At 49.5% G+C, this 27,298-nt stretch overlaps 1 long non-coding RNA gene across 1 annotated transcript; it reads right to left on the reverse strand.

Annotated features, from left to right (window-relative positions):
* Window positions 1–898: 898 nt before the first annotated feature.
* On the reverse strand, window positions 899–25,450 carry LOC144332789 (uncharacterized). The gene is made up of 2 exons (XR_013400899.1): window positions 25,314–25,450; window positions 899–2,550 (listed from the first exon to the last, which is right to left on the reverse strand). It is a non-coding gene; the product is annotated as an uncharacterized LOC144332789 (long non-coding RNA).
* Between the last annotated feature and the right edge of the window lie 1,848 nt (window positions 25,451–27,298).

The following is a 27,298-nucleotide window of genomic DNA, read 5'->3' on the forward strand; positions in this document are numbered from 1 at the left end:
ATACAACATCATCTCAGATATGAACTTAAAACCATTAGCTGAATGCACGTTTTAGCACAACCAAAGTTCTGCTCTAATAAGCAGCACAGGCGCTCTACAGAGGATTTTAATTGGGACTACAATGTGCACGATCATGGTAAGAGGTTTCATGATGGCTGTTCTCCAAGGTGCAACACAGAGAAACACCACTAACCTCGAAGACACCTGCTGATTTGTAACGAGATGACGAGAGACCATGTGGACAGAATACTCTAAATACTTGAAAAGGAGAAACAATGCAAGGAAAGAATCTTATCAGTTACTCTTGACATTCTTAGAAAAAACCGATTTCTCTTTTGGGATGATTAAAAAAGAAAATGATATTTCTGGATTTTTTTTTTTTTTCTGAGACAGGGTCTTGGCTGTGTCGCCAAGACTGGAGTACAGTGGAGCAATCGCAGCTCACTGTAGCCTTAAGTGATCTTCCTACCTCAGCCTCCAGAGTAGCAGGGACCACAGGCATGCACCACCACACTCAGCTAATTTTTCTGTTATAGAGATGGTTATAGAGATGGGGTCTTGCTCTGTTGTCCAGGCTGGTCTTGAACTCCTTGGCCTCAAGTGATCCTCCTGCCTTGGCATCCCAAAGAGCTGCCATTACAAGCATAAGTCAGCATGCCCAATCTTCTTAATTCTATAACAATTGTGCCACATTCAGAGAAAGTATAACTATTATAATAAGAAACTTGGTGAAGCAATATGTTGATACAAAAACAAAATGGTAACAATTCTTCATTTTTAAATTTGAGTTTGAATATTTGTTCCATTCATTCTACGCCACGTTACATAAAAAAATGAAATTGTTTATACAAAGCAAAAGTGATAGCTCAAATCAGGTTTTACAAAGAAGTCCAATAGATTATGATTCCAAGTGTATGTTTATTTCTAGATTTTAGAAAGTCAGTCATAGCCAGCTTCTACAGTTTTGTTGCCATAGGCTCAAGATTAAATCAAAATGTGCGAACGTGCCTCAGGGTGCGGCAGGGAACCCCATGCCCACCAAGCACGCATACGCAGAAATATTTTGCCCAAATCTATTTTCCAACATATAATTACAGAGGTCCCAGATATACTTTTCTCTCTCTCCCCACAAAGTATGTGAGGTCAAGTTTATCCTAGTATTCGGTAAAAAGGCTCAAGTGAAAAAGGTAACAGCAATGCTCAGGCGACTCACGCAGGCCCCAGCAGACGCTCTAGCAGAAGGGATGCGGCACAGGCGGGGCTGTGAGTGCACCCTCGCTAACCTGGCTAACCTCATGGTGCAAAAGCACCCGAGGCTCTACAGATTCCATTCCCAGAGTTAGTGGAAAACTCCATCCTAGCATCGGGATGCTCTGTGTTCCTAGATCTACCTGCTTTAAGATATGCGTGAACTGTTCTTACTCTACACACGAGACTCACTAGGAGACACTTTCAGATTTAGCCTAAGCGTACGATGTTTTATCGGAAAATAGACATTCCAGCAAATGCATTTCTATAAGATTTTCTTCCTCTTTTCACTGTGGGGGAATAAAAGGTAACTTGCCTCCAAGGGTTGGAGACAAAGCTGTTACTGCACACAAGAGCGCTGTGCACCCCGGGAACTGCTGCGCCACGAGGAATCCGTGCACCCTGGATGCAGGAGTAGCACACGAGGCTAGCACAGGCTGATCCCGGCCCTCTCCAGAAGCAGGCCTATCATCCTTCCTCCTCTCTCAGCCCCCAGCTCCCCTCCAGGCCTCAGTGGCTGCTGACAGGGCAGAGGCCACAACTAAAGGAGGCTCTCAGCTCCAACAGGGACAGGAGCTCCAGACGCTGGGGACTCCGCTGCTGCCCTCCGTGCCCACCCCCTTCTGGTCCGCCCTTCTCAGGAGTCAGGCATGGCCACTTTGAGCCTCTTTCCTTCTGTGGCTCCTACAAAACCAGTCCAGGGAGCCCAGGCTGCCACGCACGCCAGGGATGCCCGGCACAGGCCACATGTCCTCATCCAAGCTCCTGGGACAAGAAGGGTCTTGCAATATTTCACTTTCTGGTTGAGCATCCCCAGCCTGAAATCCAAAGTGCTCCGAAGAGCATTTCCTTCGAGTGTCATGAGGGAGCTCGGAATGTTTGTTTCAGAGCATTTTGGAGTAGGGACGCTCAGCCTTAATTTGAACCTCTTCAAGGAAGCCACACACTGAAGCCCCCGATGTCCGCCCCACACAATCCCAGCGCACCATCTGAAGTCCTCAGCAACAACAGATTTTCTTTCTTCAAAAATAACCACAAGTCACATAAACTCACACGCAACCACAGAAGGGATGATGGACACCTGCACAGACTGGATGAAATTGAACTGTCACATTTTTACCTGGGTAATTTAAAGTCATTCCTCAAAACATACCTGTTTTGCTGAGTTGCATTTTAAGGTGAACACACACAAATCATTTCAGGGAAACAAATGTCACTTTGGGCTGTGTGTGGTCTCTTGACTCCTGTGAATAACTTGGCGTTCACCCTCACTTCTGGATAAGGGAGAAGATGCCAAGAAATCTGTTAAAACAAAGACATGAAAACAAGATTAAGAAGGGTTTGAAAGGTTCCTCCTGACTCCCTGGAGGGGAGAGGAGGCCGCCTGGAAGGCTCACAGGGGACAGGAGCACAGCCTCCTCAGTGCTTTCTACACTCAGCAGCGTCAGAAATTCCCGTAGAAGCAGAACACGTGAGAACCGAGACTGGAACACCCCAAAGAAAGGGGATGAGGGATCAAAAAAAAAAGCATTCGTTCCTTAACAAATAACACGGGCAAGAAGCCGCTTCAAAGAACGTGTGAAAAGTCACTCACACACTCATTTCAAAAAATAAGGGTAGCATGAGATTGCTTGATCAGCTCAAACAGGCTGCCGTCCCTCAGGCCATGAAGTCCCTGAGATGAGCCTCTCAGTGAACAGAAGTCACTCGCATCTCTCTGCCAGAGAAAGTCCTACAAGCCGACATGTGACCTCACGAAACCTGGGCTTCAGCCCATCGACAACAGTGAGTCTGACATGGTACATCCCTCCAGATGGTTAAAGACCCCAGGGGCTCAGACAACCTCAAAGGACTGTGTCTGACCAGCCCCTTTCCAAGTTCTGGACGATTTTTCTTAACGTACTATAAGCAGCATGTTCCAGTAGAGACGTCATTAACTGGCTCTGGGTCCTCTTAATTTTGAAATTAGAAACATGCTTGGCCAAGCACGGTGGCTCATGCCTGTGATCTCAGTATTTTGGGAGGCTGAGGAAGCTGGACTGCTTAAGTCCAGGAGTTCGAGTCCAGCCTGGGCAACATTGCAAAGCTCCATCTCTACAAAAAAAAAAAAAAACAAAAAAACAAAAATAAGCCAGGCATGGGGACATGTGCCTGTGGGTCCTGGCTACTCAGGAGGCTGAGGAAGGAGGATCGCTTGAGCCTTGGAGGTCGAGGCTGCAGTAAGCTGTGCTCACACCACTGCCTGGGCAACAAAAGTGAGACCTTGTCTCGAAAAAACCAAAGAGAAAAAGAATTCTATACATGGCTAGGCCAAAATAAGAGGCCTGGTGGGACCACCTGAAACACAGCTGCAAATTCTGGCAGAGCCTCCCCTGGCTTGATTTGTGGTGGGCGTGGGACCGCTCTGAAGGATAGGACCCCAGGCACCTTCCGAGACTAGACCTTACAGTACAACTTTCCCTTGCTGGAAGGAACACTGGCCTTGGAGCCTGGGACACCCTGGGGCAGTGCCACCATCTCGAGGCCGCCATGGCACAAGGAGGCCCTAGCATCATGGAGCCTGAGATGTCCATCGGAGCAGGGCCCCCGACCTGAGGCCGCCATGCCAGGGGAGCCTGGACATCATGAAGCCTGGGACATCCTGGGGCAGTGCCACTAACCCGAGGCCGCTGTGACACACGGGGGCCCTGGTGCCCCTGAGAGGCTGCACAGCAGGTCCAAGCCCAGGCCAGGAGTGAAGAGGCTCCACATCCTTTCCATCCCTCCAGCTGAGGCCACAGACATCTCGGAGCAGAAGTGCATCACCCTCAATGTCCATGGGTAAGTTTTTGGCAACAGAATCTGGAAGCATAAAAGATGGCTCTGGGTTGGTTGGTTGCTGGCTCGGACCAGGGCTCAGGCTTCTGCTTATGACCTGTCCTCTTTCCACACAAAACCTGGCTCACACCAAGCAACGTCTAAGTCCTGGAAGACCTGCTACACACAAATGCAGTTACAAAGCGGAGAAACAGGGATGCCTGGAGGGGGCCGGGCCGGGCTGTGCTCCAGTGGCACCGGGGTTTCTCAGGAAGACCCTGGGCATTACAGGGTCCAGGGCACGGGCTTCCTGGGATCCAGGACATGGAACAAGCACCCATTCCCCGGTCCTGTTGAATATGAATCGGCTAAGGGCCGATTCCCTCGGAGGACTGAGCACCGCTCCACAACCCATACCAAGGTAATAACAAGCCCAGTACGAGCAGAAGGCTGGTGATGAAGACACGAGGACCAGATGAGCACGAGGCATCCTGACAGATCAGCCCTGGCACTGAACAAGGGGCGGACAGCCCCGCCTGTTCCTGACGCATCAGCCCTGGCACTGAGCGAGGGGTGGCAGCACGACCTGTGCCCCTGCAGATGCAGAGGGATGTGAGGGGGGCGCAGACCCGGCTTGGAGGCTAATCAACCACCTCCGCTTGCACTTCTGTTCCTCATGGCGGGGAGGCCAGGCACAGGCAGCATTAGCGCTCACCTTGCCCCCGGGCTGCATTTTTTTTCTGCTTATGAGTCGTGTTCGCTTTACGTGGACAGACATAGCCATAATAACGGTTCCCTGAGTATTTTGCTGCCTAAAGGGCTTTCAGAATTCACTTCCATCCTTAGGAAAGGCGGCCAAAACCAGGTTGTCTCCCTTAAGATGCCATGTCTCATATGGGGAAAAAAAAATCAAGAGAAATCAAATAAAGGCCATAAAATACATCAGTTTCAACATTAAAATTTAATAGTATGCTTTAAATTGAAGATGAGTTAAGTCACATTTCCAAACCTCTGAAAGCAAAGTTACTGGGAGGGAGTGGTTTGCAACACACAGTTACAGGGAGGGAGTGGTAGAGGGACCCAGGCTGGACCAGGTCTCAAACGTCAGTGCAAGGAGAAAATCTGAACAAACGCTCTCCTGCCCTGCAGCTGTCCTCTTCCAAAACACACCAGTTATCTGTCAGTTTAGAACAAGGCCTGGGGAGGCAGGAGGCGCGCCTGGGAGGATCACCTAACAAAACCAAGCTCCTCACCCGCACCACGCTGAGCTGAGCAGCACACACAAACACCACTAATTCTCCCCAGAGAGAAGACGGAAGGCAGCACACTGCCACACCAGGCGAGAAGACCGAGGGGAGCCAGAGGCACATTTAATCTTGCTTGCATGGCGGAGGGAGGGGAATAACGCCGCTCTCACTCAAGTGTTGCACAATTCTAGCACTGAGCAGCAGAAAACAAAAATTATAGATGCTTCCTCAGAGAAATGTTTCCCAAGAACTACACATAAATTACGTTCAAGAAATAACATTTGAATGCCTCAAAGCGCTTTTATTTTTTATAATCCCCAAGTAATTCTATAAAACCAGGAATCACAGTCTCACCCAGCTCCAGGATCATGGCCCAGGTGACGTGGGCACACACATCCTGAAAATCCAATGTTCAACTAAAGTGGGGGGAGTGAAAATGATCCTGGGTATAATTTACACTGACACAGGAAGGTGGCTGAGCCCGAAACCCCTAAACCAGGAAGACTGGCATCCTGCAGAGGCTTCACCTCTGTCCTTTCCCAGCCTCTGGGAACCACCACTCTCCTCTCTACTGCCACAAACGCCGCTCCAAGGTACAACCAGGAAGATCATTCAAAACTGAGGAACGTGGCAGAACAGAGCTGTCAGGAGACTTGAATCACCAACAACACTGGTTACATGACCCAAAGATGATTAAAACCCCAGGCCCTTCAAGACTGAATGTTATCTATACTTAAATGCATTTAATCACTGAAACTAGGCCGCATAAAACTTAGAAACTAGGCCTCATAAAAAAAGAACTTAAAAAAATTAACACCAGGTGGCTCTGGATAGGGTCCTACCCTGCCTCGATAGGGTCCCACCCTGATAGGGTCCCACCCTGCCAATTCCTGAAACAACCTCATGGGGTCCCACCCTGCCTCGAAGTTCCCGGAATCAACAACTCCAGGAAAAAAAAACCTCATAAGGTCCTGCTCTAACCAATTAGAACAAGACACCTTGCTCAGGCCATAGACAGACCCAATTACCACGCGCCTAAAGCTTTGTTTGAATTTCGCGCCCTAAGCTGTGTTTGAACTTATGTTTGCCTATATAAACAGCCTGTAACAAGCAGTCGGGGTCCCAGGGCCAACTTAGAGCTTGGGACCCTAGCGCGCTAGTAATAAATAACTCTCTGCTGTGAATCTCGTGTCGGTGATCCTTCGCGGCGACCCCTGCCCAGGAGGGAATCGACAGTTCGGTTCCAACAATCACCACATTGGGGGGTTATTCCTTTGTTTTGCTGCAAATATATCCAACGGCTGTAAAAGGAAAAGGCAATTTGTTAAAGAAGCTTCTTGGAGTGTCTCAACGGGCCTCAGAGGCAGGATAAAAGGCAGGAATTCCTGGCAGAAATGCTCAGCCCAGGGCAGGCGGAGTTCTTGAGCACCAACCAAGGCAAAACAAGGTCGAAGACCACACCACACTCTCTTCAATCACGTCCTTCATTCCACGTGTCCTTCTATTTCTCGAGACTTCTCTGGGAGAGAGAATTAAATTGTGCTGAGCCTCTGAAAGAAAATGGAAACACACACCCGCAAAGTCCCTGCAGATGCTGAGAATGGGTGCAGCCGTCACAGCCCGAATGTCCTTTCAGGACCATCTGACCTGGCTGCGATCCAAATATCCAAAGTGCAGGAATGTATGTCGGACCCGTGAAGCCAGGATTATAGCCACTGAAGGGCAGTTTTCCATCCCACCGCAACCGGCCTTGTTAGGGGCTTCCTCGGGGACCACTGACCTCACGCCACCACCCCTCAACTACTTCAACTAACTTACATCATGCCAGAGGCCTCTCCAGGCCGACCAGCCCTGCCCAAGTCCTGCTTCACGGCAAACCCTCCAGGCAAACGTCCTCGGCCTCCTCCAGGAGGCTGTGCTCTGAAGGTGCCCTCATTTACTTCTGTGGCTCTGAGACATTTAACTAGAGCCCAACACACCTCTTCCTGTTCACAGTATTGAGTTAACAGATTTTTATGGTGAACTTTCACTGGGAAGAACACTATTTCAGGAGCCCCAATGACCACAGTGAAAATGCTTTTTACCTCCCCTTACGTGACATCCGCAAGGCCAGGTCCAAGGAATGTTCTGGATCTCAGAGAATGGCATATCCACTTGTAGTAAGTCTTGGTATTATTTCACAAGCTATCAAACGCTGCCCCGAAGCAGGAAAAACCCCACAACGTGGCAGGGAGGGGCAACCAGCGTGAGTTCGAAGGCCAGACCTCGCGGGTCTGCTGACAGTGCGGCGAGGGGTAAACAATGCAGGGTCTAAGGTCAGACCACCCGGGTCCCGCTGACAGTGTGGCTTCAGCAGTTTCTTAAACCCTTTGCTCTCCAAGTTTCATGTCAGAAAAATGCGGTGATAACTGTGGCCACCTCGTGGGATGATGGGAACACACACAGTAACAGTGTCAGCAGGTGACTTGCTGGGCACGTGGCGAGGCCACACTGCTGTAGGTTGCCCCACATGAAATCCAATTCGCTTAAAAAAAAAAAAAAAAAAAAACCCCAAACCTACAATCCTATAAAGGTCATTAATCCTAGCTATCCCTCAAGGCATTGAACGAACAATAATGAGCCATCCATCCCCCTGCTGCTGACCTGCCTCAGCCCCACCCTCCGGAAACTGAAATCCCACAGCAGCCACTGCCTCAGCCCCACCCTCCAGAAACCCCGCATCCACACAGGATGAGGGCAGGAAAGGAGCAGGACTGTGTCTTGGGAACTTAAATTCTGGAAACTGAGTTAAATCAGTGCCGCTCAAATCTTGTCACCAACGATCTTGTTAAATTGGAAGATTCTGTCTGGGGATCTCAAGGGAACCTGAGGCTCTGCACTGAGTGAGGTGAGCACTCGTGCTGGAATGAGACGTCAGGGAAAGCAACCGAATCTGGGGTCGCAGTTGCCCAAGGCTTGGGTCCCACTGGAAAAGTGGCACCAGGGCCCTCGGGACAGTGGCGGAGGTCCCAGGAGGAAGTCCAGGCGCAGAGACTCGTAGACCCAAAGCTTGCTCCAGGGCAAGCCCAGGGCAAGTCCACAGTGAGAATGATTTGTGGTGAACGAGACACCAGGCAGGAGGGCGATTACGATGGGCAGCTCTTCACACACAGCCCAGGAGCTGGGGGGAGGGGGAGAGGAAGAGGCCGACGCGCGTCCACCATGCTCACGCCCCCTTCGATGCCCCCCACTCCTAGAGGCCCGGACCCAAGGGAAATCTGACCTGAAAATGGGCAAACCTTCACTTTGGCAGAGGGACAGGGACTCGGGGCCACACCTTGACCTCAGAGCAACACAAGTGCAGACACAGTACCCCAGGACACCCTCCCCACCCAAATTCAAGGAAGAAAACCATCGCCCCGCCCCTTTGCGGAAACCCCAGCTGCTGGAGCAGATGCCTGCCGCCCGGTGTGTGCAGCCTCTCCCGTCCCACGTTCCGGGCTCAGCACCTATGCCTCAGCCCTGGCACTGCTCACCAGACTCACAGGTGTGCCAGGAGGGGCAGGTCCTAAGGTCTCCACTGCACCAAAACCTGCAAGGCGAAGGGGCCGCTCACTCCAGCAGGAGTCCAGAAGCAGTGACTGCAACAGCGTCAGGGCGTGAGAATTCTCCCCTCGGTCTCCGAGTCTCCAGTCTGTTGCCCGCCAGAGTCTTCTGCCAACCGCGAGGCCCAAGCTGAGGGGCACATTTGGTTCTGACCATTTCACTTGTCAAGATCAATACTGCAAACATATCCAATTCATCCTGTCACTAAAAGTGAAATAATCCGCCATCTCCATCACAGATGACGCAGTCAGGTTTCCATTACCGGGGTGTTTTTCTTTTTTTCTTTTTTTTTTTGAGATAGAGTTTGTTCTGTCGCCCCAGGGTGGAGTGCAGTGGCGCGATCTCGGCTCACTGCAACCTCTGCCTCCCGGGTACAAGTGATTCTCCTGCCTCAGCCTCCCAAGTAGCTGGGATTACAGGTCCCCGTCACCGTGCCCGGCTAATTTTCGTATTTTCAGTACAGACGGGGTTTCATCATGTTGGCCAGGCTGGTCTCCAACTCCTGATCTCAGGTGAGCCACCTGCCTCATCCTCTCAAAGTGCTGGAATTACAGGCATAAGCAACCACGCCCTGCCATTACTGGTGTAATTTCTAAGCCACTCTCTCACACCCACTCCCATTTTTTTTTTTAAACCAGCTTTATGGCTATCTCTTTTCCAAGAGAACCAGTTACCCATTTGAAGTACAAATAAGACACCATATTTAAAAACCAAAAATGCCAATTTGCACAGACGTCTCCAAATACCCAGTCGATTTGAGCCTTGAGAGTATGATCAAGCTGTTGGCTGAACACAACTTTCCTATCCATCTGTCTGCCTGTGAGTTAGACAGAAGGACCAAGCCACAAGCTAGGGACATAAAGGCAGCAACCACTAAGGCAGCCGAGACTCCAAATAAAAGCTCGAAGGACCAACATAAAGGGGATATTATTTTGAAGCTTGTCAAAGGAACAGTTGGGAAGATGTTCACATTTTTAGAATTTTCATAGTAATAGTTATAATTTACAAAGAATTTAAAATTGTGTAGTCATTATTTTGCTTTTTTCTAGATGTGCCCCTCAACAGGGTTGCTAGCTATAATTCTACATCACAGGATTCAGAACAGTACCCTTTTGGAGCAGATGCCTGTAATCGAGGAATTCCGCCTAGTCAGTTCACTTTAAGCGTGAGACGCCCTCCTCTCCTCCTTCCTTTTCAGAACTTCCAGAGGATGAAACAGGGACCTTCTCAGACGTCCCACGGTGCAGGCGGCCACAGGGGAAGGCGGCGACAGCCTGAATGAGGCGACCGGGAAATCACATTCCACAAACAGAAATTCTCCATGTGCTTTACATGCGCTGTCTCTGAAGAACTATGTCAGTCTAACAGTCACTTGAAAACTGTATTCAAGTGTCATTTCACATTTCAAGCAAAGAAAACAGTGGTGGGGCATGAGGGAAAAACATAGCCATGTGTTCCGGGGTATTAAATAAGCTTTTCTGTGTTATAAACGTATAATTATACATTCTCAGATTTCTGTATAATTGATATGCTTCCTAATTAGCAGACATAGTAATAAAAAGTGATTTCCAAGTGTAAGATCGGAGGACAAGTTCACATGACTTCAGGATCTGCTACTGGGTTTCAACTTAAGAAACTGGTTCTGTGTACTGGTAACAAGGCATGAGAGTCTGTGTGAGAGTCTGTGTGGCTGTAATCAGGGTTCGTGTTGGCTCCGTAGCAGAGGATATTACACTGTTACACTATCTTCTACAAAAAATCCTGAAAAAATGAAGGCTGAATAGACATACACACTCTCCCAAAATAATCCAGATGTCCACCGATATCAAAAAGAGATGAATTACTGTTTCCATCATGGAATATTCCACAGCAGTGAAAACCAACTATAGCCACAGGTGCCAACTAGGATAAAGAAAATCTTTTAAACACGCTTAAAGTGAACTGACTAGGCGGAATTCCTCGATTACAGGCATCTGCTCCAAAAGGGTACTGTTCTGAATCCTGTGATGTAGAATTATAGCTAGCAACCCTGTTGAGGGGTACATCTAGCAAAAAGCAGAATGATGACTACACAATTTTAAATACTTTGTAAATTATAACTATTACTATGAAAATTCTAAAAATGTGAACATCTTCCCAACTGTTCCTTTGACAAGCTTCAAAATAAATACCTGGCATTGCTCCCCACACCCACAGGTGTGCCAAAATAAATGAAAATATAGCCCAAGATAGTAGAATCGAAACCTGAAGATGTACCAGCTGTCCCTGCCTCGCTATCTATACATCGTGTAGAAATTGAAGAGCAGGTAGTGACACTGCAATGCAAGGCTCAAACCAGCTGGGTATTTGGAAACTTCTGTGCAAATTGACATTTTTGGTTTTTAAACAGGTGTTATTTGTACTTCAAACAGGTAACTGTTTAGTTTTCTTGGAAAAAATACAGCCATAAACCTGGTTTAAAAACAAAAAAATACAGGAGTGGGTATGAGAGAGAGCTGCTTAGAAATTTTACCAGTAGCATCAGGGAGCAGTGGCTCATGCCTGTAAAATCCACAGGGCCTTTGAGGGCACTGGTGTCCTCTGCTGCCTTCCTGCTGGACTGACCCCAAGACATTCACTGGGTTTCCACCCCTGTCTCATTCAACATCCCCCCAAGGGTGGTCTTCATCCTCGTCTGGGGCTCAGCTCTGCCCCAATTTCCTAAATCTCTGCCTTCAGAGCCTGATAACACCCATGCCCAGGGTAACCTTAAGTCCAAGTTTACCCCAGAGAGTCCCGATTTTATCTGTTAACCGAGCATCGCCTTAGTGATAATTTATCCTGTAAATTCCAACTGCCTTCACACCTCACCCCTGCTGTCTCACAGCAGACCCCACTCAGATGCACCTGCCCCAGACCCCACAGCCAGGTCTGTGCATGCTGCCCTGCTCCGCCCATGTGGGGACCACCTCTCTTTCTTGAGGAATCAGCTGGCGATCATCTCCCTGTGGAGGGCTGCCCTGACTTCCAACCCTCTCCGGCAAAGACAGAAGCCGTCCTCGGTACTTCCCCCAAAACTCAGGCCAAGTATGAAGATGGCGCAGATGCTAACTGTGCCTGGGATGCCATGGGCAGGGTCCCCAGATGCTCTGCACATGGCCCGGGACACCGCCTGAACACAGTAAGTGCTGAAGAAATAAAACCGATGTGCGCTGACCTCTGATAGGGCCTCCTTCACCATCCACATCTGTCTCCCCCTCTGGACAGTAAAATCCACAAGACGGGGAGGGCTTGTCTCACTCATCTTCAAACTCCCAGGGTCACCCTGGCAGGTAAAGGGGACTCAAATGTCTTCTGAAGGAAGCAGCTGGTTAGCTGCCGAGTTAAAGGGTCTCTGGAATTCAGAGCTCTGCGTAGGAGTCCAGCACACTTTAATATGAATGACTCCAACCATGGCAGAAGTGGCCGTGGAACCAGTGCTAACCAATTCAGGGTTTGTTCACTGTTTCAGTTCATTATCACAACTCACTCTAACAGCAACCGCGCACGGAACCTCAGACATCTACAGAGTGGGACAATAGCGCCGAGTCACGTGAACATCCCGTTGCAGACTGGGAGACACTGGTCAGACAAGGACCCAGGGAGAGCGCAGACCTCGCGTTAAATCGGTTCCGTGTAAACAGCACTCCCTGCCAGGCTCTTTCCTATCTGTACAGCTTCTACAAATTCAACTCTCGCACCTGACACCAAGAATAGTGTATACCTCCATGTGAACGCCCCACTTACCTCCGAAAATGACCCGGCATGGCCCACTACAAACCATTTCAACATAAGGGAACTGGAGGGCATGTGGGGCTTTCTCGAGTCCCTGCTGCCTCCTGATGGGAAGGTCCAATGCTTCACACCCCTAGTGAAGAGCGGGTCTCTTCGGCCCCCTCAGAATCAAGAAAACCCATGTTCACTTTCTCAAGACCACACACAACCGAGTCACAAAGCAGGGCGGAACCTCGACTCTCTGGGTTCAGGTCATGTCGAGTTTACGACCTGCTGCTGTGAACACTGCAGGAAATGATGAGCCTGATTCCGGCTTTGACCTCGAGCTCATCAGCATTAACTAATTTCACTTTCCAGGGGACCAACTTCAAAGGTCTGCAAAGTCAGAGAAGAGAGAGGAGATGGAACACGCCCTCACCGCAGACCTGTTGCAAGCACACACTTCTCAGATGCATCCCAAGGTGCACAGCGTGTCCAATGCCTGCTCATGTTCACCGACCTATAGGTCTTCTATGTGGCGTCAGCCTCCTGGGCACTGCGGACACGAAGTATAATGGCAAGTCCCCTCTGCAGCAAAGCTGAGGCGCAGGGACCCAACGGAATAGAACTGATCTTTTTCTGACAGTCTCAAAACAGAAGAAAATACTGTACAGCCAACCTCCCCTCACACAGGTTTATTTACCTGTGACTCACAGGCCATGACAGACAACTTCAGGTTTTTACCGATTCCTATTCTCCCCATCCAGGAAGCCTTTGTTTTTAATATTGTATGAACTTGCCATTTTGTAGGCCAAAAACAGCAAATATTGGCAGTTTGCTACGGTTCAACCGAATAAAATATGATCATGACCTTTTGTGAAACCATGAAGAAAAGGTGGATATCTCAGTATGTGTTTCCAGACTGGCTTTGTTCCTGAAGCACCAACTCTTTTCACTCAGGATTTTAGACACTGAAGAATAAACATCAATATCCCACCAAGGAAACCAAAAGAATGAAATAATTTTGCATCCACCTTGGAGCCTTTTTAGGACAAGGCAGGACACAAACTTTTAAAAAGCTGCAGTTGTCCCTCTGTATACACAGGGACATGGATTCCAGAACACTCCCCGAGTTTACCCAAATCTACGTATCTACAGGATCCCACGGCCACCCCATGGAACCGCATGTAGGAAACGTCGGCCCTCCACAAAGCCACGTTTTCTCAATAAGGGTTAGGTTGGAAAAAAAATTAACATAAGTGATCCTTCGAAGCTCAAAACCCATGTCGTTCAGGGTCAGCTGCATTTACTACTTGTGTCATATCTGAGGCCTGAAAGCCATCATTCTTGATACCTTAACATGACGGTTAACAAACTAACTGTTCATTCTGATTAGAAAGAGGAAGAAGCTTATTTTTACAAGCTGACAATGACAGTGGACGCTGCTACGGTGAATGGAGAACAGACCTAAGCAAGCACCAAGGCTGGGGTGACTGCCTGTGCTCAGACCCACTAAGGCCTGTTCCTCCATCTCTCTCTGCTGAAAGGAATAACTCCTTCTCCCCCACAATGAAAGGGCTTTTTTAAAAATATTCACACGAGAAGTGCTATGAAAAGCTGAAAGGTCACAGATAACATTTTTAAAAATAAACATTGATGTAAGCATTTAACAAGCCCATTATGATTAAAAAAAACAAAAACAAAAAGGGTATTAAGTTGTTGGGTGCAGCGGCTCATGGCCATAATCCCAGCACTTTGGGTGGCCGAGGTGGGTGCATCATCTGAGGTCAAGAGTTTAAGACCAGCCTGGTCATCATGGTGAAACCCCGTCTCTAATGAAAATACTAAAATTAGCCAGGCATGGTGGCAGACGCCTGTAACCCCAGCTTCTTGGGAGGCTGAGGGAGGAGAATCACTTGAACCCAGGAGGAAGAGGTTGCAATGAGCTGAGATCATACCATTGCACTTCAGCCTGGGCGTTGAGTGTGTAACATCATCTCAAAAAGAAAAAAAAGTGTAAAGTTTTCCTTCCAATGAACCTGTCATTCAGCCACCGAGGTATCCTATAGCTACTTATTCAGCCATGATACACACCACAGGAGACATAGGCGAACAGGACACAGTTCCTCCCTGAAGGAAGGCTGCACCCCAACAGAAGGCAGGCACACACTGCGAATGGAATCGGCGTAGGGAACACAGATGCTGCTGCAGGTGGAACTGGCTGCACAGAGCACCCGCTCAAGTGTCTGAGAAATAAGGACCCGTTGGTGGCATCACCTTCCACACCTGAGCTGGGGCAGTGGGGAGCCTGTCACCACCACCACCCGGGGCAAAGACCCCCAGAACCACACGAGCTTACAAACTCACCGAGGCGATGACCGAGCAATGCGCGTGGAGTGATGCGAACACGCAGACGTCAGGGCCACGCGCGGCGTTGGTTTTGTGCCTCGACCTGAGCGTGCCTTGTGTTCCCAGATGGCTGGTTCTGCATTATTTCTGTGTGAGATGCATGTTTGCCTCTGGACTGAGTGGAGACCCATCCTCGCCGGTGTAGGGGGCACCACCCTATCCACCCAGGGCTGGAGTAAAACAGCAAGGCAGGGAAGACTGGGCTCACTCCACCTGTCTGGCTGATGGGTCAGTGACATCCGTCTTCTGCCACCCGTGCTCCTGGGTCTCAGCTCCTCAGACCCGGGTGGGATCTGCACCCTCTGCTCCTCAAGTCTTCAAGCCACACCGTCCCAGGACTCTAGCTTGCCGGCTGTGGGTCCTGGGACTTCTTGGACTCTGTAGCCCCTGCAGCAAGCCTTCCCCTGGAGACACACGCACACGTGGCTGGCTGGCTGTCTCTCTGGAGAGCCCTGACTAAAAGCTGCCCCTAAAACAAGTGGTCTTCAGAGTTTCTTTCTAGCCCTAAGATCCCAGCGCCCCTCCTACAATTCTAAACGGAAAGATGAATGGAGACCAGTGGACAGAGGTGTGTGCCGAGGACAGCGGCGCTGGGCAGGAGGGCACTAACGCTCTCACTAAGCAAAGAATCAATGTTGCTTTCCACAAAAATGAGATCAGTAAAGATTTCTTCAAACAGAAATGAGTTTGTTTCATGATTTGCTCTTAATACATAAGAAATCATAAAAGTAGGCCTATTAGCAATTACGTAAGTCTTTAGAGGCCCTTGAACTACTTCTGTCCCTTTGTGTTTTTATACAAAATAAGCCTGAGGTTAAAGAGAATAACGTCACTGGCCACAGCTGGGGCCACGCGAGGACACAGCTTATACCCATGAGGTCCCTGGGTGCCCCGAGTCCTTCCCTTGCTATTTATGGAATTATGGGAGAAACCAGGAGGGTCTGAGCATGGACCTGGCCATGCCCCCAGGGGCCAAGGAAAGCATCCATCTGTCCAGGCTTCCCTCCAACCCCGCAGTTCCCTCCTACCCGGACTCTTGGGCTGACGCGGCTCATGCACTCAGCAGCGCATTCATTCAGTGTTTAGCTTTGCATCACGAGGGCCTCCTCTGGCCTCCTCTGACCACCCCTGGACCTGCAGTCAGCACTAGTCTGCAGGACACGCATGGACAAGGTTGATGGATCACGGCCTCCAACGAGGAAGGTGCCAGGCAAGGAGTCGGAGACGCCAGGGATGGGGCAGCACTCACCCGGAGAGGCGAAGGCCGGCAGCGGCCACGACTGAGGACCTCCCTTCCCACCCTGAGGGCAGCTCACCCAGGGAGGCTAAGGCCTGCTGGCACCGGCCACCACAGAGGACCTCCCTTCCCACCCTGAAGGCAGCTCACCCAGGGAGGTGAAGGCCAGCACCGGCCACCACTGAGGACCCTTCCCACCCCGCAGATGGCTGTGATCATGTTTCCCATCGCACTAAGAGACCCCTGTATTGAGCACAAACCTTTTCAACCTTCGAATCAATAAAGAATCACAACACGGACATTCCCTCAATCCAAATGGCCAACCCACAAAACAGACACGCAATCATACACATTTCCTGTGGGAAAGTCAGTCCCTCCCTGGGGCCTCGCGCCAGGGGTGGGGGAGCATCATGGGGAGACCCCCCAGCCCCAGCCTGGCTCCTCCCCCTACAACTCCTTTTCCCTCTGCCCCCGCCCCTCCCCACCCCCTCCTAACTTCAGAGGCTCCTTCCTCAAATTCTTTCCCCTTGATGAAGTCATTCATTCCCAAACTGCAAAGCAAAGGCACGGGGGCTCAAAAGAAAACCCACACCATGGCCCGTATTTTAGATTCTCATAAGTTTGAGAATAACCAAGCAAGAATCTTTGGCATCTGAATGTGGTCTGAAGGCATCTCAGCACAATGACTGGCACTGGCCCGGAGTGGATCATGGGTGTCTCGGACGTCTTCGTAACTCTACACCAATTATTTTGAAACATCACTAGCAGAATAGAACCATGTCAATAGTTACTTCTCTATTAAAAGTAGCAAAAGACTCCAAGCTGCCCTCAGGGAACATCCTTCCCACGAGGAGTTTCTGCATCGAGCCTTTCAGGCACAGGCCTGGCCCCCGGGCCCAACTCCCTCATCCCTTCATCATAAAGTAGCAAAGACAGCGGGGAATAAAGCAAGTGAAGGAGTTGGTCCCACACAAAACGAGCTCCAGAAGCCACAGCCACTCTCCCAGTGTGGGAGCCAAGTCCAGACACCTGGAAACCCCAGCGTTCCCAGCGAGGAAGGCAGAACAATGCCATTTCCCCCGAGTTTAGGGAGACGGCACCCCACGTCCTCTGGCCTTAATACAAGAGAGACTTCACATAAATGATTAGAATGAATCTACCACACACAGAAAGTGGGCTAAGGGCTAAGACACCCATGTACATGCCCAGCAAAAACACATTAAAGGAACACACAGATAAGCAAAGTTCTCCTGTTATCCACGAAATATTCAGAAACAAATCCAACAAGCAATCTCTTTGCAATCAAAAGAGCAATTCAGAGGTGCAGATTAAAAATCAAGATACAACTGAACCCCTAATACACCAAGAACCAAGCTCCACAGAAGTGAAATCACATCACCACCTCCCAGCTGAAGGAAGCAGCCCTGGCCACTGGCCAGCTGTTCACTCGTGGGTCAGTGAACGAAAGGCAATGCTGTCCAGGACAACGAGGAGATGGTAACCTGAAAAGGGCAAAATCGCAGAGGCTGGAGGGACCTTCCAGGTAACCCAGCCCCCTCAGTGGACAGAGGACCCCCGTGGGGCCACAGAGCCCAGAGCTCCAGTGTGTACGGGGCAAGCACTCAACTGCAACCCTGATGATGTCCGAACGCCTTCTACGTCTCTGCCCCATTAACAGGGAATCCGTGAATGCTAAGGAAATCTAATCCATTTCACAATACATTTAGATTTTTAGCAAATTAAAGATAAACAGTGAGAAACTTTGGGAATTAACCAAAATATAGTTCACTGAATGCCCAAACTCAAAGTTAGTGTCCAAGAGGTGATAAGCTGTGTGTGGTGGTTCATGCCTGTAAATCCCAACAGTTGGAGAGGTTGAGGCAGGAGAATCACTTGAGCCTGGGGTTGAAGGTTGGGGTTGCAGTGAGCTGTCATTGCACTACTGCACCCAGCCTAGGAAACAGAGTGAGACTGTCCAAAAAAAAAAAAAAAAAAAAAAAAATTTAAAGGAGTTCAAACGAATTTGCCCATACCCTTTAAATTTTCACTTGGGTACATGGGGTGATGTAGTTCCTTTTTCCCTTGCAATACATGAATAATCTAACAAATAATTAAATATAATCTAACAATTAAATGGAAAAATTTTCCCATTTCATTCTTCCCTATTTCAGGGAAAAACTTAAAATTATTCCCTCTTTCAGGGAAAAAGCTAAAAATCATTTTAAACCTTCCACAAAACAGTATACTCAGTTATCTCTATCTGCTTTATAATGTGGAATTCTGCTTCACATGTCTACAATACAGTTTTTGTTAAACAGCGTTTATGTAGACAGGCAAGAGAAATACTTGGTCTATGTAGAAGCAGCAGAAGACACGTTATAACAGAAAAGGGAGAAGATACCACCGTGTGGATCGTCCGGAAATTCTATCCTAATCTTGTCCATACACACAGAAAACACCCAAGCACGTGCCTAGTGTCCAACAGGAGCACAGAAAGGACAGGGATCGCTCCAGTTGTTTCATGACCAGCCCCACTTGTCACTGCCACATAACAAAATCCGCGCAGCAACGTCAGCACGTTTCCTTCAGGATTCCACGGAAATCAGGCTGAAGAACTGAGATGTTTTGCCCACCTTTGAAATCCAAGTGTGGGACTCATAGAAATAAATCCATTATGTGTTCACTTAACTTTTTCAAATTTTTACTTGAGGAAACCTATAAAGTTCTTGTCAGGTACATTAAGTTTTTCAATAATTTTTAAATGCAAAGGTCGGGCAAGACTTGTAAAGAAGTACACACATATGGCCCGGGGCAGTGGCTCACACCTGTAATCCCAGCACTTTGGGAGGCCGAGGCGGGCGGATCACGAGGTCAGGAGATCGAGACCATCCTGGCTAACACAGTGAAATCCGGTCTCTACTAAAAGTACAAAAAATTAGCCAGGCATAGTGGCGGGCGCCTGTAGTCCCAGCTACCCGGGAGGGAGGCTGAGGCAGGAGAATGGTGTGAACCCGGGAGGCAGAGCTTGCAGTGAGCTGAGATCACACCACCGCACTCCAGCCTGGGTGACAGAGGGAGACTGTCTTTTTAAAAAAAAAAAAAAAAAAAAAAAAAAAAAAAAAAGGAGGTACACACACACATGCCACGTTCTTCTCTCAAAGAGATGGGCCCTTTTATAAGATTCCAGATGTAAATGTGGTTGTCACCCTGCTTTTGAGGATGGGCTGTTTTAAGCATGAACAGACTTTTCCTCCATGCTCCCAGGATGCACCATGGGGGACAGCGCTGCCGCCACCTCCTCAGTCTCTGCTCAGGGTGGGGCAAGGGGAGCTCATCTATCTCCCGTGTACACCGTCAACAGGCCAGGTGCTCAGGAGGGAGCTTCCAGGACTCGCTGTAGTCATTCGTCAGCAGGGCGGGCAGTGCCTCGTGCTGGTGGGCATCCAGCAGTAAGGGGGTCTTGCACTTCACTACCTAGGCCCAGCCCCAGAGGGGAAAGAGACACCTGTATCGTAATTAATGTGTATTTATAGACACACAGAGACTCTGCAGTGCATGGCGCAGAACTAGAAGGAATCGTGGAAATAAGAGGAAAGACATTTGGTTACGACTGGCAGAGCCACCTCAAGCCTCGGCACTTCCTGCCGGAGCCCTCACTAACCAGACTCCTCCAGGGTCACTGCCGCTGCCTTGCCCAGCTCATGACAGGGCAGACGGTGACAGAGCCTCAGAACAACCTCCCACTACATCCTCACCAGCCCAGGGGGATGAGCTGCTCATGAGTGTCCCAAAGCCTGAATGCGGGAACCCAGAGGTGACTGAGCAGAAAGAGGGACAGCCACAATGGCCACGGGTGTGCAGATATTGCTGGGCACCCCAGCAGCCCTTTCCACCTTAAAGAGGACAGCCACGGGTGTGCGGATGCTCCGGCCTGACCCAGCCATCCTTTCCACCTTAAAGGGGAATGGTCACGGGTGTGCGGATATTCCCGGATGCCCCAGAGCCCTTTTCACCTTAAGGAGATGTTCACAGTCTCATTTCAGTCTCCAAACTATTCAGTGAGGTGGGAGGAGTATCACTGTGGACCAACACTGATGGGCACCAAGTAAGGGCAATTTTACAACCACGTCTCGACCATGAGACAATCAGGTCTTTGGTCATCTTGGTCAAAGCTTTTTCTGTAACAAAGTCGGATAATTAAGTTGAACTTTGGATTTCCAAAGCTTCTTACAAAAACCACATCTTCCTAGGTGTGGCTCCATGGTGTCACGTGCACACATCAGTAGGCAGGCTTGTCAAGACTCACTGCACGGGCCGGGCGCGGTGGCTCAAGCCTGTAATCCCAGCACTTTGGGAGGCCGAGAAGGGTGGATCACGAGGTCAGGAGATCGAGACCATCCTGGCTAACACGGTTAAACCCCATCTCTACAAAAAAATACAAAAAACTAGCCGGGCGAGGTGGCAGGCGCCTGTAGTCCCAGCTACTCGGGAGGCTGAGGCAGGAGAATGGCGTGAACCCGGGAGGCGGAGCTTGCAGTGAGCTGAGATCCGGCCACTGCACTCCAGCCTGGGCGACAGAGGGAGACTCCATCGCAAAAAAAAAAAAAAAAAAAAAAGACTCACGGCACGTTACACGTTCACCTGAGAAGGCTGCTCAATTGTTGATGGCTCTGGCGTGCTCTGAAATGAATTTGCCACTTCAGCCTATACTCTACTCCCTTGTTTGGTTCAAGAAAACCAAAAGGCAGAATTTGTTTTGGCCAATCGCCTGCTGCACCCAGCTGCAGAGGTTTTAATTATACTACTTTCATTGCATCATAGAAAGCAGAGTCATATAGATCAACTTATTACCACTCCAAAGGTTTAGTAAATCTCCAGATAATCAGGCAAATATTTTAAGAAGCTACATTAAGGTTTCCAAAATTGGAAACTATATCCATGCTTCAAAAAACCACCATTCCCATTGTAGAAGGCCAAATGCATGGGAGAAAGAAAGAAATGTGCTGAGTGCATTTTTTTTTTTTTTTTGTAATCTTACAGAGAAACTGCCACTTTAAAAACGGCTCTAGTTCCTGGCTCCAGATATGTGCTGGGTTGCCTCACTCAATTTCAACTCCACCTGAAGCTGGGAAATGAAATCCATTCCCAGACTGCAGGGTATGAGAATTCCCACTTCTGGAAACAGCCTGAAATGCAGACTTGTAGCAGAGAATTCTTTCCTGCCCACCCTAACCGTCCTCTGCGGAAGTCAACAGTCAAAGACGAGTCCAATCCCCTAGGCACAACCGCACCACGAAGAACCATTTCAAGGTGGGAGGTGCCCACTGCTCCAAAGGCAGGCCTGCTGGCATCTCAGAGCAGCCAGAACTGCTCCCACCTTCACAGGGAAGGGGAAACAAGGCCAGGAGGAAGCGGTTGGGGAAGCGAAGGGGTGGCTGATTGGGGATCAGAGGTTTCCTCAGAGGGGCCTCAGGCTCGGGTAAGGAGAGAAGAGGAGGAACCAAGATTTGTCTAACAAGCGTTTTGTTCTGATTCATCAGTGGGAACAGGCAGTTTAGCTAATCACTTATAAGGCAGAGAAGGGGGATTTGAAGGCCTGTGTCTCGCCCTGTCCTCGGTAAATGGTCATCCGAAAGTCAGCCTAAGCCACATGGGAAGGGGCTTCTTGCAGTAAAAGTGGGGACGCAGTTGTGGGGAGGGGGAATGTCTTAACCATCAGTTTTACAGGATCACAAGGCTCAGACAATGTTCAGTATGGTCACACACCAAGGTTTTAACAGTCTGAAGAAAACTACAGTCCTAAGGTGTCAGTTCTCAAAGCCCTTAGGTTCCTCCTGCTAAGACTCCCAGAGAGTCTCCACTTCTTGCACTGAACCCCAACTTGCACAGGCACCTGCATCTTCCTCCTGCAGCAAATGCAGATGAGAGGCTGTGGCTCTGCTGCAGTAGTGATGCCATGGCAGCCCTGACACCACAGCAGAGCAACGGCTCTGGCCTGAATGTCCCCAAAACCTCATGCTGAAACCATCTCCAATGGGAAACTAAGAGGTGGGGAGGGTCTTTGGGAGGCCCCGCTCTCAGAACTGGGGTTGGTGTCCTTGTTGGGAGGCCTGAAGGAACCCTCCTGCTCCTCCACAACGTGAGGCCTGATGAGACGCCTGCTGCCATGCGAGACCCGGTGAGATGCTGCCAACTGTGAGCCACAGGCCCTGGGGCACCAGATCTGCAGGTGCCTTGACCTTGGACCTCCCAGCCTCCAGAACTGTGAGCAATAAATGTGCTTACAAATCACCCAATCGACAGCAGCCAGACAGAGAGACAGTCATGTTACAATATGAATCACATTCTCAGTGGGCCAGAGGCCTCCCCGTGAGCCACCACCATAAAGCAAGAACTCCCTGGAGGATGGAAAGGGGTTCCCAAGGAATTCTACCCAGCATCAGGGCATCTATCCTTTCTTGCAGGAAGATAACTGAGCCATGGCAGGAAACTACGGGGTGGGTGGGTTTGGACAGTAACATGTCACCTGCTCATCTAAGCCTCAGTCTCTCACCTGTCAACACAACAGCGGGGGTAGCACCCCTCACCTGAGCTGTTGGGGGAGGCAAGAGTGCTGGGTGATTAACAATTGTTAGCTCCGCAGAAATTAGGCAAAGAATCCACCGCTACGTCTTATAAAACCAAACCAGCCCAGAATTCCACATCACTACTAATTTGCATGGGAAAATGCTGGATTCTCATAAGTTCTGGCATGTCATTTGTATTAATAAAGTTTGCAGACTTTTCATATACTAAGTATATAAAACAGGAAAATAAATCATGCAATTTGGAGCCTGAGGCAGGAGAATCACTTGAGCACAGGCGGCGGAGGTTGCAGTGAGCTGAGACCGCACCACTGTACTCCAGGCTGGGTGACAGAATGAGACTCCATCTCAAAAAAAAAAAAAAAAAGAAAGATTTTGCTGCTTCATACTAGTAAAGTGGGCAGATTCGACATGCCAACTCTTATTCGAAGGTCACCTAACACTGACTCAGGAACTCTCTGATGTGCTTGAAGCTTTAATCCTAACAGTGTTAAAGACCACTCCCCCAGGAGCTCTGAACAAGTACTCCAGGTATACACTGAACAAGACCACACACTCTGACCGAAATCTAACTTCCCAGACCCAAACTACAGAACCACAGAAGACACTGCTTCTCTCCACCTTTCTGTTCTGCCATCGTTTGTGTCCATTACTTTCTACAGACCATCTCATTAGAATTTAGGGCACACAAAAGGCCGATACAACACGGTTACTTTTCAAAGGTTTGGAGGTGAAGAGCAGATACAATGCATTAACTTCCTATTGCTGCTGCAACAAATTACCACAAATGCAAACCTCCTCTCAGCCCAGGAAGTCAGGAGTCCCAGGGCTGAAGTCAAGGGGTCAGTAGGTTGTGTTCCTGCCTGGAGTCTCCCAGTTTATAGAGGTCACACCATGCAGCTTGGCTCACAGTCCCACACCCCTCCGACCACTGCCCCGGCCTCAGCCCTGCACCCCCCTCTGGCCCCTGCCCCACCCTTGTCCCCATGACCCTCCGGCCCCTGCCCCAGCCCTGCCCTCAGCCCCACAGCCCTCTGGCCCCTATCTCATCCTCAGGTCTCCTCCTGAGGCAGACTCTCATACTCCCTCTCATCAAGGCACATGTGAGGACACTGGACCACTCCTGGACAACCCAGGGTCCTCCCCCATCTCACTGTCGGTTACAGTCACATCTGCAAAGCCTCTTTTGCCATGTAAACTTCATTATACTAACATAATCATTTAACAAGTCCATTATGATGTAAAAATTGGCATTGTTTTCCTAATGAACAGATCCGTCACCCATATAACCTATAAAATATTTGACTATTAAATACACAGTACTGTAGGAGACAAAGAAGAGGAAGATGACTGGACCCTAGATAGAAGGATGATCATTCTGAACAGAATCAATGTAACTCGACATTTGAGTCAGAGAGGCCAAGCAGTAAGACTTTCAAAAAAGCAACCAGAAAGTATGTACCGTGCCTGTAGTTCACAGCTGAGCCTGGCCTCATGAGCACGAGCGTGCTGACACACACCGGGCCCAAGTTTAAGATCTAATACAAGGAGCTTTCAACTGTAGTATTTAACTAGATCTTATTACAAAATAGCCTCTTGATTGCAGTTTTTAATCCAAAAAGGTCTCTGTGATTAAAGAAATTAATTTTCCCCTAAAAAGACATTTCTCTATCATTCACAGATAAACTAAACTGGTATAATAAAGAAAAAAGACAAATGTTTGACTTAGGGGGTTTGCCTATGACTTGGATAAGCATGATTTTCTTCCGGCCAAGCAGGGAGCAGCTGGACCAGACTGGAGGGAAGGAAAAACAAATTTCCACTCTGACCTCAGTTGGGCACCAGAGTCTTCCCTGTCAGAATGTGGGTGTGGTGCTTCCCACACACCAGCCTCTGACAAAACTCAGCACAAGGGTGTGGGAAAAGGCCGTCTACTTCGGAAAAATCTGTAAGGTGCAGACACCTCAAAAGCTTCAGAAGACTGTAAAGCGCCAAGGAGACCACTGCACCCTTGGAGTTTACAGAAAATGGTCAGCAGCACACGTGCCTGAGGTCCAGGGTCAGCTCCCAGCTGCTGCGACGTCGTGAGCGCAGCCCTGGCTTCCCCTCTGATGCAGAGGGCTGGTCACTCCGCCAGCAGCACTCAGAGCTCAGAACATTCTAGATGAAAGCAACGTGTTCCTTTTAAAATGGGGAACTGGGGCAGCACAACTGAAGCTCTACGACTGTCTCAACTACTGGGTTTTGGGGTAGCATTAGGAAATCATGAGAATCCAAATCTCAATTTCAAACAGATTCCAGATTCACTGCAGGTTCCAGAATTTCCTGAAACATTCTTCCAATTTATCACTCAGGATTCCCTTGCCAAAGCTAATAAAGTCTTAATTCCTTACGGAAAAGCCACCAATAAGCACCACCACAAATAAGATCAAATGACACCCGCCCTTCGCACCAAACATACAAACTGTTACTCACACAGGACTGTGCTGGAGGCAGCTCTCAGCTGACGCCGAATCCGTGAGACTTCATTATCCCCATTTTGGATGGAGTGTGAAGACTGTCAGTGAACCAGGGCCCCAGTGTAAAGCAGAGAACAGATCCTCTGACGCCTGTCTGAACATTTCCTTCCCACCTCTGTCTTGGATAGTGAACACCCTCAGAGCTATTGAGTCACCCGCAGTTGCAGGTCATTTAACCAGCCACCAGGATAACATAATTATGCCATAAAAATGCCCTCTCAGGGCTTTGTCATACTTAACAAGGAAGCTCAGAAGGCTAGGAAAGCCCAAGAAAAGGGGAAGCGTCCTCCAAACAGACAAAAACCAAGGAAAACTGTGCAGAGACTCTCAAGAGAGCAGAAACACAGCCCGCTGTAGCCTTTCAGGTCCTGCTGGCCACAGCCCAGCATTAGGTGGCACCATTTCCACAGATGCATCCTGCTGGGCCCATTTGAAAGGTCCTGTGAGAGACACTCACCCCCACCTTCCGGCTCCTGCAAGACCCGCTGCAGCCCCACTCCACCCCGGGGCCGACTGTGCAAGTCTCCCTGGTGAGACCCCTCAGAGCCTGCGCAGCGTCTGAGACTGGGAAGCACCAAGGATCCAGAAACGCACAAACCTGTTCTCCTCAGTGCTGCTTTCTGGGTTCCAAATTGTCTTCAGAAGGAGTCCTGCACAAACCCCGGGCTGGGGAGCCAGCCACGGCCCAGCAGCACCCAGCTCATGCGCTCCACCCACCCCACAGAGGACCACGGAGGCCCCAGCACGCTCTGTCCGCGGGGGCAAGACACCAGAAACAGCCACAGTTCAGGGTTCTGCCACCCGCCCCACTGCCCTAATTACCTGCTGTGATCTGAATTCTCATTGGTTGGGAAGGTGATCTCGCAGCTCCGCTGCCGTAATTACCTACTCTGATCTGAAATCGCATTGGTTGGGAAGGGGATCTCACTGCTCAAGCTCTCCCTGCTGCCTCCTCGCAAACAAAAAATCCAAAAACCCCTCTTAAAGAACGTTTACTATAACCTCAAAACAAGACCCATTCCGAGACCAGGGAAGATACACACGCACATCTGACATCTGGTGGGCACCGAGTGACTGACGCCACGGCTTCCTTGTGGCCTGTGAAACGGGAGGCCTGTCACGGTAACTCAGGCTGGGGTCTGAATAGGGGTCTTCCAAGCAACTAGGCAACCAGGACACACACCCCAAAACCCAAGTCCCCGCATTCATGTACCTGCCAGAAATGCTGCGTGGCCATCACACCAGTTGTGAACCAAGACCTATCTGTGTCCTGTGGCCCTCACAACGTCCGTACATTCCTGGGCCCTGCACAGGCCTGCAGGGCACCCTGCTCGCCTCCAGTGGAGCTCTCTCCTGCCAAGGGGATGGCCCTGAAGTCCGTTGAGCTTTCCAAAGCTCTCCAAAGTCGTGCTTCCTCCCGCTTGTTCCGAAGGCCTAAAGCCCTGAAGACACCAGTGAGAACTGACCTAGCCTCTTAAGGCAGCTCAAACACCTAAACACAGGAACACTGGACCTCTCTGCCCTGGAGAGCAGTCGATAACCCACTGGACTAAGCAGAAGGCAAAAACCTCACATCCACAAGCCAGTGGCACCCACGTTTGCATTCCAGGAGCCACCCATGTGAGTCAGTCCCTCCAAGGCTTCCAAGTCCCACTTGATTGTTTTCATCGTATCTCGATAACATCAGAGACATTATATCTCATGGTATCTATGAGATCGTCTCTACTTTTATGAGCACATATGCTCCCTGACTTACCATGGGATGAAACTGTTCCAATAAACCCAGTGTAAGCTGAAAATATCCTAAATAGAAAGTGCATTTGACATAATAGTTTCAACTTACAACGGGTTCATCCAGAGGCAGCCCATCTCGGGTCGAACAATTCACTGAGTGTGACTAGTTCACACCATCACAAGGTTGAAAAAAAAAAATCAACTCAC

Source organism: Macaca mulatta, chromosome 11 (assembly GCF_049350105.2).
Source record: "Macaca mulatta isolate MMU2019108-1 chromosome 11, T2T-MMU8v2.0, whole genome shotgun sequence".
NCBI lineage: Eukaryota > Metazoa > Chordata > Mammalia > Primates > Cercopithecidae > Macaca > Macaca mulatta.